This window comes from Rattus norvegicus, chromosome X, assembly GCF_021556685.1.
Source record: "Rattus norvegicus strain SHRSP/BbbUtx chromosome X, alternate assembly SHRSP_T2T, whole genome shotgun sequence".
Classification (NCBI taxonomy): Eukaryota; Metazoa; Chordata; class Mammalia; order Rodentia; family Muridae; genus Rattus; species Rattus norvegicus.
Window position 1 is genome coordinate 30,283,119 of NC_141554.1, and position 14,084 is coordinate 30,297,202.

The 14,084-nt window shown below is 40.6% G+C and overlaps 2 pseudogenes; both read right to left on the reverse strand.

Moving 5' to 3' along the window:
- Window positions 1-5,692, reverse strand: part of LOC100911869 (uncharacterized) — a 40,711-nt pseudogene extending 35,019 nt beyond the window's left edge.
- A 1,478-nt stretch (window positions 5,693-7,170) lies between these two features.
- LOC100362443 (hypothetical) lies at window positions 7,171-10,088 on the reverse strand (annotated as a pseudogene).
- Window positions 10,089-14,084: the final 3,996 nt, after the last annotated feature.

A 14,084-nucleotide genomic window follows, 5' to 3' on the forward strand; every position in this document is an offset into this window, starting at 1 on the left:
GACTTAATGGACAATGGTAAAGTATGTGCTGTTCTTGCTTATTGGGGTCACTGCAATATTTGTAGGTTACTACTAGTCTTCACTTACCTTTGCTTCACTGAAATAGGCCAAGCCAATAAATTCTCCTGACATTAGTCCTGGTCTTTCGTGCAGAGTCATCCTGAGGCTGAAACCTGGATGGCTCTTCTAGGTAGTGTCACTGCTGGAGCTACCCAGACTCTACCAAATCTGGACTACTGATGCATCTGTGAACTGTCTGCAAGTGGATCTAACTACTTCTGCTAACCTGTGCACTGACCTGCAGATTTCCAGACATCACAGACGGGCGTTGCCCCAAAGAACCTTTCTTTCTTTTTTTCTTTTTTATTAACTTGAGTATTTCTTATATACATTTCAAGTGTTATTCCCTTTCCCGGTTTCTGGGCAAAAATCCCCCTCCCCCCTCCCCCCTCCCCTCCCTTATGGGTATTCCCCTCCCAACCCTCTCCCCATTGCCGCCCTCCCCCCAACAGTCTAGTTCACTGGGGGTTCAGTCTTAGCAGGACCCAGGGCTTCTCCTTCCACTGGTGCTCTTACTAAGATGTTCATTGCTACCTATGTGGTCAGAGTCCAGGGTCAGTCCATGTATAGTCTTTAGGTAGTGGCTTAGTCCCTGGAAGCTCTGGTTGCTTGGCATTGTTGTACATATGGGGTCTCGAGCCCCTTCAAGCTCTTCCAGTTCTTTCTCTGATTCCTTCAACGGGGGTCCTATTCTCAGTTCAGTGGTTTGCTGCTGGCATTCGCCTCTGTATTTGCTGTATTCTGGCTGTGTCTCTCAGGAGCGATCTACATCCGGCTCCTGACGGTCTGCACTTCTTTGCTTCATCCATCTTGTCTAATTGGGTGGCTGTATATGTATGGGCCACATGTGGGGCAGGCTCTGAATGGGTGTTACTTAAGTCTCTGTTTTAATCTTTGCCTCTTTCTTCCCTGCCAAGGGTATTCTTGTTCCCCTTTTAAAGAAGGCGTGAAACATTCACATTTTGATCATCCGTCTTGAGTTTCATTTGTTCTAGGCATCTAGGGTAATTCAAGCATTTGGGCTAATAGCCACTTATCAATGAGTGCATACCATGTATGTCTTTCTGTGATTGGGTTAGCTCACTCAGAATGATATTTTCCAGTTCCAACCATTTGCCTACGAATTTCATAAAGCCATTGTTTTTGATAGCTGAGTAATATTCCATTGTGTAGATGTACCACATTTTCTGTATCCATTCCTCTGTTGAAGGGCATCTGGGTTCTTTCCAGCTTCTGGCTATTATAAATAAGGCTGCGATGAACATAGTGGAGCACGTGTCTTTTTCATATGTTGGGGCATCTTTTGGGTATATGCCCAAAAGTGGTATAGCTGGATCCTCAGGCAGTTCAATGTCCAATTTTCTGAGGATCCTCCAGACTGATTTCCAGAATGGTTGTACCAGTCTGCAATCCCACCAACAATGGAGGAGTGTTCCTCTTTCTCCGCATCCTCGCCAGCATCTGCTGTCACCTGAGTTTTTGATCTTAGCCATTCTCACTGGTGTGAGGTGAAATCTCAGTGTTGTTTTGATTTGCATTTCCCTTATGACTAAAGATGTTGAACATTTCTTTAGGTGTTTCTCAGCCATTCGGCATTCCTCAGCTGTGAATCGTTTGTTTAGCTCTGAACCCCATTTTTTAATAGGGTTATTTGTCTCCCTGCGGTCTAACTTCTTGAGTTCCAAAGAACCTTTCTAATCATGTCCATTTCTCACATATCCTTACTTTCCCACTATCTCTGTTGGCTGGTGGGTTAAAGGGAGGGTGAAGCATTTAAGAACGCTCATTTTGTACATTAAAATTTAAAAAATTAATGCTAAAATGTTTAATCTCTGCATTTTTGGATGAATCCTGTGGATTCCCTTGCTGTTGATTTCATGGTTTTATTACATACTGGCTATGTAGGATATTTGAAATTATTTCAAATTTTCTGAACTTTTTAAAATGTGTTTCATGTTCATAATGTAATCCATTTTAGATAAGTTTCCATGCCCAGATAAACAGAATGTATATTTTTATCATGTGTCTCCATCTGTCTCAGACAGGTGCTGGTACAGCCACTCAATGGACAGCTATGTTAAGCTCCTGAATGCAAGCACAACTTGGCCTCTGAAATAGTGTCAGGGTTTAGTGCCTGTAAACAGGATGGATCCAAATTTGGGCCAGTCGCTGGATTGCCTTTAGTTAAGTCTCTACTCTCTTCTGCCCTTGTGTTTATTTTAAACAGAAATGATTCTCAGTCAACAATTTTGTTGTTGGGTGACTCCATCCCAAAACTGGGGAAATTGTCTATCTCCTGGAAATTGTCTCCTCAAGTTTCATCTCCCCACTGGTAAGCATTTTAGCTAATGTCATCCTCACTGAGTCCTAGCTGCCTCTCATATCAGAGCTCTCTAGTACTTTCTAAAGTTTACCCCCACCTCACCTCCCACAGCTTCATATCTCCATTCATTCTCTTTGGAATTATTCTCTCACCCACATAACTTATTCTGACCCATTTTCCCCTCCCTCTTCCCTTTCACAACTTTCCCTTCCTCCTAGACGTTCAGTCCTTCCCTCTCACCTGCACATTCCCTGCCACCTAAGTTTCTCCTCAGAAAAGCACAAGAGGCCTCCTATGTATAACAATTGCCTAGGCAAATTATTGCTGCATGATTAGGGTATCTTCTCCTATGAAGTCTAGATAAGGCAGACATATTAAAGGAAATGGATCTAAAGGCAGGAAATGGAATTAGTGACACACCCTGATCCAATTGTTAGGCATTACACAAATTTATATAAGAGTAGGGGACTTAGGACCACCTCATGAATGCTCTTTTGTTGGTGTTTCAGTATCTGTTATCCACTATGGGCCCAATTTAGTTGATTGATTAAGATATCCTGTGTTATCCTTGACCTATTAGTATATTTCTATGCTTCCTTTTACACATTATTCCCAGAGCTCCATCTAATGTTTGGCTGTGGGTTTCTACATCTCTTTCCATCAACTGCTGGGTGAAGCCTCTCAGATAAAAGTTTTACTAGCTTCCTCTCTGCAAGTATAGGAATATCATGAATATTGTCAATCGTGAGCCCTCTCATATGGCATGGGTCTTAAGTCAGGCTAGTCTTTGGTTGGCCCAGCCCTCTATTTTGCTTCATCTTTATACATGCACATATTGCACGTAGAACAAATTATGAGTGAAAGGTTTTGTGGGTACATTGGTGTTCCTATTACTCCATTAGAAGTCTTACCTAGTTATAAGAGGTTGCTATTTCAGGTTCCAAATCTAATATTGCTAGGAGTCTTAGCTAGGGTCATGCCGATAGTTTCCTGGCAGTTTCCCTTGCCCTGGGCTTCTAGTTTATCCTAGAGATGGCACCACCAACCAATCCCAGTTCAATCTCCCAGTTCGCTTTCCCATGGTGATCATCACCACTGATCCATCCTGTTTCCCTCCCTACTCCCTCTTCCTCTCAGGACCCTACCTCAAATCTCCCACAATTATCTATTTTAATCTCCTTCTCAGTGAGATGCAAGTATCCTGCCTTAGTTCCACTTGTTAATGAGCTTCTTTGGGTCTATGGATTTTAGCATGCTGATGCTGTACTTTGTGGCTAATATCCGATTATAACTGAGTACATACCACACATGTCTTTCTGAGTCTCTTTTATCTCAAACAGGATGATAATTTCTAGTTCTATCCACTTACCTACCCATTTCATAATGCTCTATTTTTGGTAGCTGAGTAATATTCTATTGTGCAAATGCACTGTATTTTCTATATCAATTTTTCAGTTGAAAGATAGCTAGGTTGTTTCCAGTTTTGCAGGACTATTAAAAAAGTGACTCTGAACATAGTGGAGCATTTGTCCTTGTGTTAAAGAGCATTATTTGAGTATAGAGCAAGGAGTGGTATAGTTGAGTCTTAAGACAGAACTATTCCTAAATTACAGAGAAACCATCAAGTTGAATTCCAAATCAACATGGTTGTAAATGTTTGCAATTCTTACAGCAATGGACTAGTGCCTAATCCTTTACAGCATGAGTTGTTGCTTGAGATTTTGATTTTTATCTATAATATGGAAGTAAAATGGAATGTCAGGATCATTTTGATTCATATTTCCCTGATGACTATAGATCTTGAATATCTGTTAGTGATTCCTGATCTTTTGATATTCAGTTCTTGAGAATTATGTTTTTTTAATTTCATTTTTCTTGGATATTTTATGTACTTGAATTTCAAATGTTATTCCCTTTCTCCCCTCTCTCATACTCCTCCAACCTCCACCTGATTCTGTAATGATGCTTCTACTCCCACCTACTCACTCCAATCTCAATATTATCCTACATTGGTGCAATGAACCTTGACAAGACCAAAGGATTTTCCTTTGATGCACGATGGACTATGTCATCCTCTGCTACATTTGTGGCTGGAATCATGGGTTCCTCCATGTGTACTCATTGGTTGGTGGTTTAGTCCATGGCAGCTCTGGTGGGGTCCTGTTGGTTGGTATTGTTGTTCTTCCTCTGGGGTGCCAAATCTTTTCAGCTTCTTCAGTGTTCTCAAACTCCTACATTGGGGTCCCCTTGTTCAGTCCAATAGTTCTCTGAAACCATCCTCATCTGTATCAGCTGGATTCTGGCAGAACATCTCAGGAGATATCCATATCGGGCTCCTGTCAGCAAATACTTCTTGGCATAAGCAGTATTGAATGTGTTTCATGATTGGGAACAAGCCAGTAATCTCACTGGGGAGGCTAAATGCTGCCTAAAATATGGATCGAAGACTGTGTTTCTCCACAAGAAACACTGAAAAGACTAGAACCAAGGTGTTTGTTTTCAAACTTCTGGACACACAGACCATCCTGGGAACTGCAAAGAGTTTAGAATGAGGCTCTTGGTCCTAAGATGAACCTGGAGACAGGGAAATCCAGCTTAGTTCAGGGTTGAGTACCAGGATTATGGAGTGTTCTTACGCAGGAGACTTAGATGCTGGTTGATATAACAAAGGATTCCACCCTTGTGCCAATCAGTTTATTTATGGTCAAAAAGGTGCCTACTATTTATTCAATTTGGACAAAATATTAAATACCTTTTCCATGAGTGTATGCCCCAGAAATCAAGGTATATCTATATACCTCATTAAAATGGAGAAATCTGGTCTGTGTTGTCACGCCCGCCTCGGCCGGCAAGGAAGACGCAACACGGTCGGATTCTTCTCAACATCCTTTATTACAGGACCACCTCTTTGCTTGATACGGGGACCTTGAGCTGCAAAAGCTCTCGCCTTATATACACAGCAGGCTGGGTCTATGCTAGTTGTCCTTCAGAGATTGGCGGAGCATGAATCCCTCATTAGCATATTAACGTCCCTGCCAACTGATGCCAGGTGCAAAACCAGCGCATGCGCAGTACCGTTGTTCACCACAGGTGGGCGCCGGATCACCTCATTATCCTAAGGCCGCCCTGGCAAGGGGACAAGCCTGCGCATGCGTTATAAGTCATTTACTACCAGACGGGACTGGATGTCGGTGCCATCTTTGTTTTACCGAGCCGCTCCCTACATGTGTGATATGACCAGTTGTCATGATCTTCATATCGGGGTGTCATGGTCACATGATGATGATAGAAATCATATCGGGGTGTCATGGTCGCATGATAATGATAGGAATCTGATCTGTAGCAGAATTAAAAGCTTAACACTTTCAAGTGTGAGAATTTCTGGGGCTCCAAAATCTGCTTTACCTCCCGAGTTTTTCTGTCTTCTGACATGGTTCCTCATGATCCACCTGCCTGTGCCCCCTAGATCACAAAACCTTGGTGAAATCCTTTATAAATTAGCACAGATACACCAGGTGCACTCTGTCCAGACTTGATATGTGTTCAGAGATAACATGCTGGCTTTTTCTGCTGATCTCTTTACTCATAAGAACATTGCCATAATTTCCTAACCTACTTATGCATAGACAGATGGTACAATGAATTGTTCTAGTGATGATCTATTTTTTACCATTAATTAATATTATTCTACTAAGTGTTGTATGTAAGACACTAATCTGTGGGTATATCAGTATTATTTTAAAAGTCATTTTATTTCTATCTTTTTTGAACAGAAAGAGTAAAGAAGTTTTCTAAGTCTATAACATCAGGATCCTTTCCACTTCAGCATATATTCAATGGCTTCTATTTCATGGAATGTGCCTTAAGTCCATTTAAATTATGTTGGTTACTCACATAACATTTCTGACACCATTATACCAATAGCTCACTAATCAGGTCACAATGGTAGTTCACAGGAATTGCAGCTGTTTGATATTGATAATAGGAAGTAGTCTAACATTAATTTTCACGAATACTTATCAAAAGGTGGTGAAGATATATTTGGCATGTGTTCTAATGTCCCATGATCAATTGCATGAAAATATTGTTCTCCACAACAGGGCAGCAATATCTCAATGTAGAGAATTATGAGTGGAATCACAAGTGTCTATGGTGTTGTTTTGTTTTGTTTTACCTCCAGAAGCATATTTTTATGGAACTCTACTCACCACTGATTAAAAATAATGTTTTCCATCCTGTCAACTGAAAATTTATTGGAGACATATAATATCTATTGTGGGAGTTATGTCACCAATTAGGTTGTGACACTGTTTAAATCCCTTACAAATGTGTAAATATGTACGAAGTTTGTTTATTAGTGGATTTTCATAAAGTTTTTAAAAGGGCCTTATCTATTGTTAGGATCTGAATTTCTCCACACAGGAATTTGCTTACTTTTCTTTGTTTAGGCATCAACTTCTTTATGAAGTGATTTCACTTGGCATTTGTTTATTTTTGCAATGAGTACTTAAGATGATAATTATTCTACCTGTTAGCAATTGCTTGTTGGAAAAATTTGAAGACATTATCATAGACTTTAGTGTTTGGGATATAACAAAATTAAAAAAGTAAAAATATCAAGGGATATGGAGGATGAAGTAAGCTTAACCACAGCCTGGGAACCATTTGAAATTTGATATAGAACAAAGTTATTTAGAATGAGTAGGTGGCCACATGAGTTCCCTGTAGGAATAGGAAACTTCACAAGGAACATTCTCAAAGATGTTACAAATGCATAATTGTTAGCTTCAGGCATTGAGTCGGGTTGTTGTGGAACCAGATTTGGTTTTCAGAGGATTCTGTAGTTTCTTATCTCAGAGATGAACATGAATATAGAAAACAAAGTCATGGTGGATATGAAGAGGCCTACTGGTAACACTGCAGTTAAAGGTTTGCTTTTCAGTGTTTTTTTTTCTTAACCAGAAATTCAGGTGGAAATTCAAGACTGGTTTGGCCATAAAGATCTACCATATGGTTCCAGGTCACAGAAACAAATATGAACATGCTGCTAACAAACAAAATTAAGGCAGAAATCTTATAGCAATATATCTGCATCTCCAGAAGTTGGTCTTTAATGCAGCTGATCTTAAAGGGCATTGCACTGAAAGTCAGAACCACAGGCTTCATCAAATGGCCCATACTACAAGGTTTTGTGCATACAAAAATTCATTTGAAATTTTCAAAGTTGAATTAATAGGGTGTACACCAGCATCTTGGTTAGTGTCCAAAAGACATTAAGCTGTTGACAATATGCTTCCCATAGTCCAAAGGACACAAACTGCACAACATTGTCAAATTCCCACAGCTGCCAGCATAAGCTGCTGGCAATGAGCATTTACAACTGGAAAGCTGATAAGCTGATAATTAATCCACTCAACTTGTAGATGCACTCCTTTCTACAGCTAAATCTGAAGCTAATATTGAAGAAGTATAAAGTCAAGACAGGGACACAAAGGAATTTGGCAGAACAAAATAGTCACTGTACATAGAGTACTAAGATCTCACCACATGCCACTAATTTCACACAGTTACATTTATAAAGTCTAACCATGGCCGAGCTCTCTGCACCCAAATCCTGTGGGGCAGAGAGTTGAACATCCAGAAGTATGGAACATCCTGAGACCGCAGGACAGACTGCCACTTCTGCCCACCTCTGCCCAGGTCCATGGTCTAAAAGGAAACTGCACAGTGCCTCTGGGAACAGAAATATAGGAACAGTCTGTTGCATTATGCAAGTTAAGGCAGACAAGATAAAATGAGGCCATTTTCTGTCATTGGAAGAGAAGGAATGGAGGCAGGAACACAGGTTTTACAAAGGAGAAAGAAGCAGGGAAAAAGGAACTGGGAGAACATGGCAGCAGATGTTAAGAACCTTCTCCATGGACTTAACCATGGACTGACCTAGGGCTCCAATTGCATATGTAGCAGAGAATAGCTTTGTTGGGGCACTAGTTGAGGGGAAGCTCTTGCGCCTGCCAAGGTTGGATTCCCAGGACAGTGGAATGTTGGGATTAAGGTAGGGGAGGTGGAAGGGGGGAACACCCTTGTTGGGGAGGGGAAGCAGATAGGGAGATTATAGGCAGGAAACTGGGAAATGGAAAACATTTGAAATGTAAATTAAGAAATATTCCCAACAAAAAATCATGAAGAAAGAGAAGTCTAGCCATTAATGGTTAACATAATACAAGTAAGGATATAAGAAGACTGGAAATCTAGAACCATGAAAGGATTACCATCTACAAGTGTTTTTACTCTCACAATTTCAATGTACTTGTCAAGTAATAAATTGTAAGCTTTAGTAACAAAGAATATTGATAGTAATTATAGTAGGAAAAAAAGTATATATTTTCACATGAAAGGTGATGTTTTGTCATCTGTGTTTTCAATACACATACATAAATAAATGAGAATAAAAATCACAAGGATTTTCAAATATAATTTCTAAATTACTTCTCAGGACTATCACATATCTATTGGGCAATGAATTCTGGAGAAATAACAATCAAAATAAAAATAATCCATATTTTATGAAGATGCATGTCTAAAATCCCTACATGAGACATGTATAGTCTTATATATGTATACATGCTTTAATACAAGGACAGGGACACAACACACAGGAAAAGAGATAGGAACATATAGATGCATTTCAAAAAGGAACACTAAATAGATCAAACTAACAGTGTGGAATGTTATTCTTATATACTCTTTCTGAAATGCAAAACTTTTAATATATATATATATATATATATATATATATATATTTTAAAGCCATAATAACATGACTTTCAAAGTCTCTAGATATCTGTGCCAAGGAAATTCCTCAGAGGAGAGTGATTGCTGAAACCCTGAAAGATCCTGAATTCACTCTTGAAGACTAACATCTAAAATTTACATGAAAACCATGAAGACTTGTTAATATTTCCATAACTTACCCATGAAATAAACAAATAAACACTTTTAGAAGATGCACTTTTTTGATTATTGCATATCAATTTCCCAGACTAACTTGTATATATCTCTTAGCAAAAAATAAAGACTCCACATGTAATGTATGCGCAAATTCATTTAGATGTGTCCTGCATTCATAACTTTGGAGGTAGTAAGTGTTAATGGTCATAGAAAATTATTTCCTGAGTGATGGCATGGGGTGCTTGAGTAGAATTCCAAGTAAACAAATGTTTGCAGCTACCAAGTCGGTGGTTAATTTCATTGCTACTCTCCTTGCAAAATTTATAAAGGTACTAAAATCAGGATCTTCTGGCTCAAAAACTTTCCCTCCGAAGAAAACAATACTGGACAGTTTCTGTGGCATGTGATTCCCTATTTGGAGAAAATAGTAATTGTATCCCTTGAAAAGTTACAGCCAAAATATGGGATTTCAATTGATGGTGACTTCAGTAATACCTTACTCACACCTTTTTACTTACAAAGGAAGATCTACAGCAGTGAACTGAAGTGGCAGTAAGTTTGCATTTACAACCAGAGACAGGTAAAAAATGCTATGCCACACAAATATGATAGCCTAACGGTATCTGGTATCTGGCAATTCTCATGTCTGAATCTTATAGTGTAAATGCAAGTGCTTCATACAGATCCACTTAGAAATCCCTCAAAAAACTAATTTACAGATCTATCTTCGTGTACCAATGATGAGTTGTTCCATTTGAAATATACTCTGATAATAAAAAAACTCTCAAGAGTTATTGATAAGTGCTGTTATTACTCCCTGTCATGTTGGCTGTCCTAGATGTACAAAGTGATGTTCCTTTGGTAAAAATGTCTTTCTTTTTTCTAGCAGGCTTTCAATAAAAATAAATTCTTGGAGAGTGGTGATTCTTTGTGTTAATTACTTTATGACGATATTGGTATTGTCTGGTATGAACTTGTGTACATACTATCACAGTCTCATGAATCACAGCAGCATGATGAACAGATATCATTTAGCAGTACATACCTCAATGTCTCCAACACTGTGGGTTTGTCGGTTTCTTTGTTAATTATCATCTACAGCAAACGAAGCCTATGAAATGTGTTGAGTAAGGCCAAAATCTATGAGTAAATGAGGTTTATATTAAGAGTGATCTTACTTCAATATGCCTTGATTAGAATTTTAGGACTAGGTTTCTCCTATGGTGATGACTTATCTAATATCAGGTGCTTGTCGACTTAGGCATTGTTGTAAATGGGTTCTACCTCTTGAAATGGACCCTGAGACAGTCCAATATAAATGTTGTTTGTTACTCCCATAACCTTTATAGAACTTACAAAAGTATAACATCCAGGCAGGTCACTGTATTCCTAAGGACTTGAAGCTATGTGGTTTTGTTGGTTAAATTTCTTCTGAAGTAACTATAACTGTATCTTAAAAGTATCGCGATCACTTGTAAGTAAAGATGGAAATGAGACAAAGTAAAAATATTAACCTGTTTCAAAGACTTCTCCAGAAAACATAACCAATAAGAATGCAGATTTGTTAATCCACTCTCACTGGACATATCTAAAATTGTACTTGCATGTAAGGCTCAGAAAATACGCCCAGACCCCGTGGGAAAGAGACCTCACTGCCTGGTCAGGTGGGCACTCCTGAGGCTGCAGAGCAGAAGAGACCACCAACACTGCCCACCCCTGCCCACATCCCTGGCCCAAGAGGAAACTGTATAAGGCCTCTGGGCTCCCGTGGGGGAGGGCCCAGGAGCAGCAGGACCCCTGCCTGAGACACCGCCAGAACCTGAAGGAAACAGACCGGATAAACAGTTCTCTGCACCCAAATCCCGTGGGAGGGAGGGCTAAAACTTCAGAGAGGCAGACAAGCCTGGGAAACCAGAAGAGACTGCTCTCTGTACATACATCTCGGACACCAGAGGAAAACACCAAAGGCCATCTGGAACCCTGGTGCACTGAAGCTCCCGGAAGGGGCGGCACAGGTCTTCCTGGTTGCTGCCACTGCAGAGAGCCCGTGGGCAGCACCCCTCGAGCAAACTTGAGCCTCGGGACCACAGGTAAGACCAACTTGTCTGCTGCAAGAAAGCTGCCTGGTGAAATAGGGACACACAGAGGCAGAACTCCTCTAGGACAGGGCACCTCCTGTGTTTTCCGGAAATCACACACCCGCGGATCCCGGCCCGCAGCAGCTCTCTGCTCCCAGACCCCGTGGGAAAGAGACCTCACCGCCTGGTCAGGTGGGCACTCCTGAGGCTGCAGAGCTGAAGAGACCACCAACACTGCCCACCCCTGCCCACATCCCTGGCCCAAGAGGAAACTGTATAAGGCCTCTGGGCTCCCGTGGGGGAGGGCCCAGGAGCAGCAGGACCCCTGCCTGAGACACCGCCGGAACCTGAAGGAAACAGACCGGATAAACAGTTCTCTGCACCCAAATCCCGTGGGAGGGAGAGCTAAACCTTCAGAGAGGCAGACAAGCCTGGGAAAACAGAAGAGACTGCTCTCTGCACACACATCTCAGACGCCAGAGGAAAACACCAAAGGCCATCTGGAAACCTGGTGCACTGAAGCTCCCGGAAGGGGCAGCACAGGTCTTCCTGGTTGCTGCCACTGCAGAGAGCCCGTGGGCAGCACCCCACGAGCGAACTTGAGCCTCGGGACCACAAGTAAGACCAACTTTTCTGCTGCAAGAAAGCTGCCTGGTGAACTCAAGACACAGGCCCACAGGAAGAGCTGAAGACCTGTAGAGAGGAAAAACTACACGCCCGAAAGCAGAACACTCTGTCCCCATAATTGACTGAAAGAGACGAAAACAGGAGCACTCCTGACACACAGGCTTATAGGACAGTCTAGCCACTGTCAGAAATAGCAGAACAAAGTAACACTAGAGATAATCTGATGGCGAGAGGCAAGCTCAGGAACCCAAGCAACAGAAACCAAGTCTATGTGGCATCATCGGAGCCCAATTCTCCCACCAAAACAAACATGGAATATCCAAACACACCAGAAAAGCAAGATCTAGTTTCAAAATCATATTTGATCACGATGCTGGAGGACTTCAAGAATGACGTGAAGAACTCCCTTAGGGAAACACAGGAAAACATTAATAAACAAGTAGAAGCCTACAGAGAGGAATCGCAAAAATCCCTGAAAGAATTCCAGGAAAACACATTCAAACAGTTGAAGGAATTAAAAATGGAAATAGAAGCAATCAAGAAAGAACACATGGAAACAACCCTGGATATAGAAAACCAAAAGAAGAGACAAGGAGCTGTAGATACAAGCTTCACCAAAAGAATACAAGAGATGGAAGAGAATCTCAGGAGCAGAAGATTCCATAGAAATCATTGACTCAACTGTCAAAGATAATGTAAAGCGGAAAAAGCTACTGGTCCAAAACATACAGGAAATCCAGGAATCAATGAGAAGATCAAACCTAAGGATAATAGGTATAGAACAGAGTGAAGACTCCCAGCTCAAAGGACCAGTAAATATCTTCAACAAAATCATAGAAGAAAACTTCCCTAATCTAAAAAAAGAGATATCCATAGGCATACAAGAAGCCTACAGAACTCCAAATAGATTGGACCAGAAAAGAAACACCTCCTGTCACATAATAGTCATAACACCAAACGCACAAAATAAAGAAAGAATGTTAAAAGCAGTAAGGGAAAAAGGTCAAGTAACATATAAAGGCAGACCTATCAGAATCACAACAGACTTCTCGCCAGAAACTGTGAAGGCCAGAAGATTCTGGACTGATGTCATACAGACCCTAAGGGAACACAAATGCCAGCCCAGGTTACTGTATCCTGCAAAACTCTCAATTAACATAGATGGAGAAACCAAGATATTCCATGACAAAACCAAATTTACACAATATCTTTCTACAAATCCAGCACTACAAAGGATAATAAAGGGTAAAGCCCAACATAAGGAGGCAAGCTATACCCTAGAAGAAGCAAGAAACTAATCGTCTTGGCAACAAAAGAAAGAGAATGAAAGCACACAAACATAACCTCACATGCAAATATGAATATAACGGGAAGCAATAATCACTATTCCTTAATATCTCTCAACATCAATGGCCTCAACTCCCCAATAAAAAGACATAGATTAACAAACTGGATACGCAACAAGGACCCTGCATTCTGCTGCCTACATGAAACACACCTCAGAGACAAAGACAGACATTACCTCAGAGTGAAAGGCTGGAAAACAATTTTCCAAGCAAATGGTCAGAAGAAGCAAGCTGGAGTATCCATTCTAATATCAAATAAAATCAATTTTCAACTAAAAGTCATCAAAAAAGATAAGGAAGGACACTTCATATCCATCAAAGGAAAAATCCACCAAGATGAACTCTCAATCCTAAATATCTATGCCCCAAATACAAGGGCACCTACATATGTAAAAGGAACCTTACTAAAGCTCAAAACACCCATTGCCCCTCACACAATAATAGTGGGAGATTTCAACACCCCACTCTCATCAATGGACAGATCATGGAAACAGAAATTAAACAGAGATGTAGACAGACTAAGAGAAGTCATGAGCCAAATGGACTTAACAGATATTTATAGAACATTCTATCCTAAAGCAAAAGGATATACCTTCTTCTCAGCTCCTCATGGTACTTTCTCCAAAATTGACCATATAATTGGGCAAAATACGGGCCTCAACAGGTACAGAAAGATAGATATAATCCCATGTGTGCTAT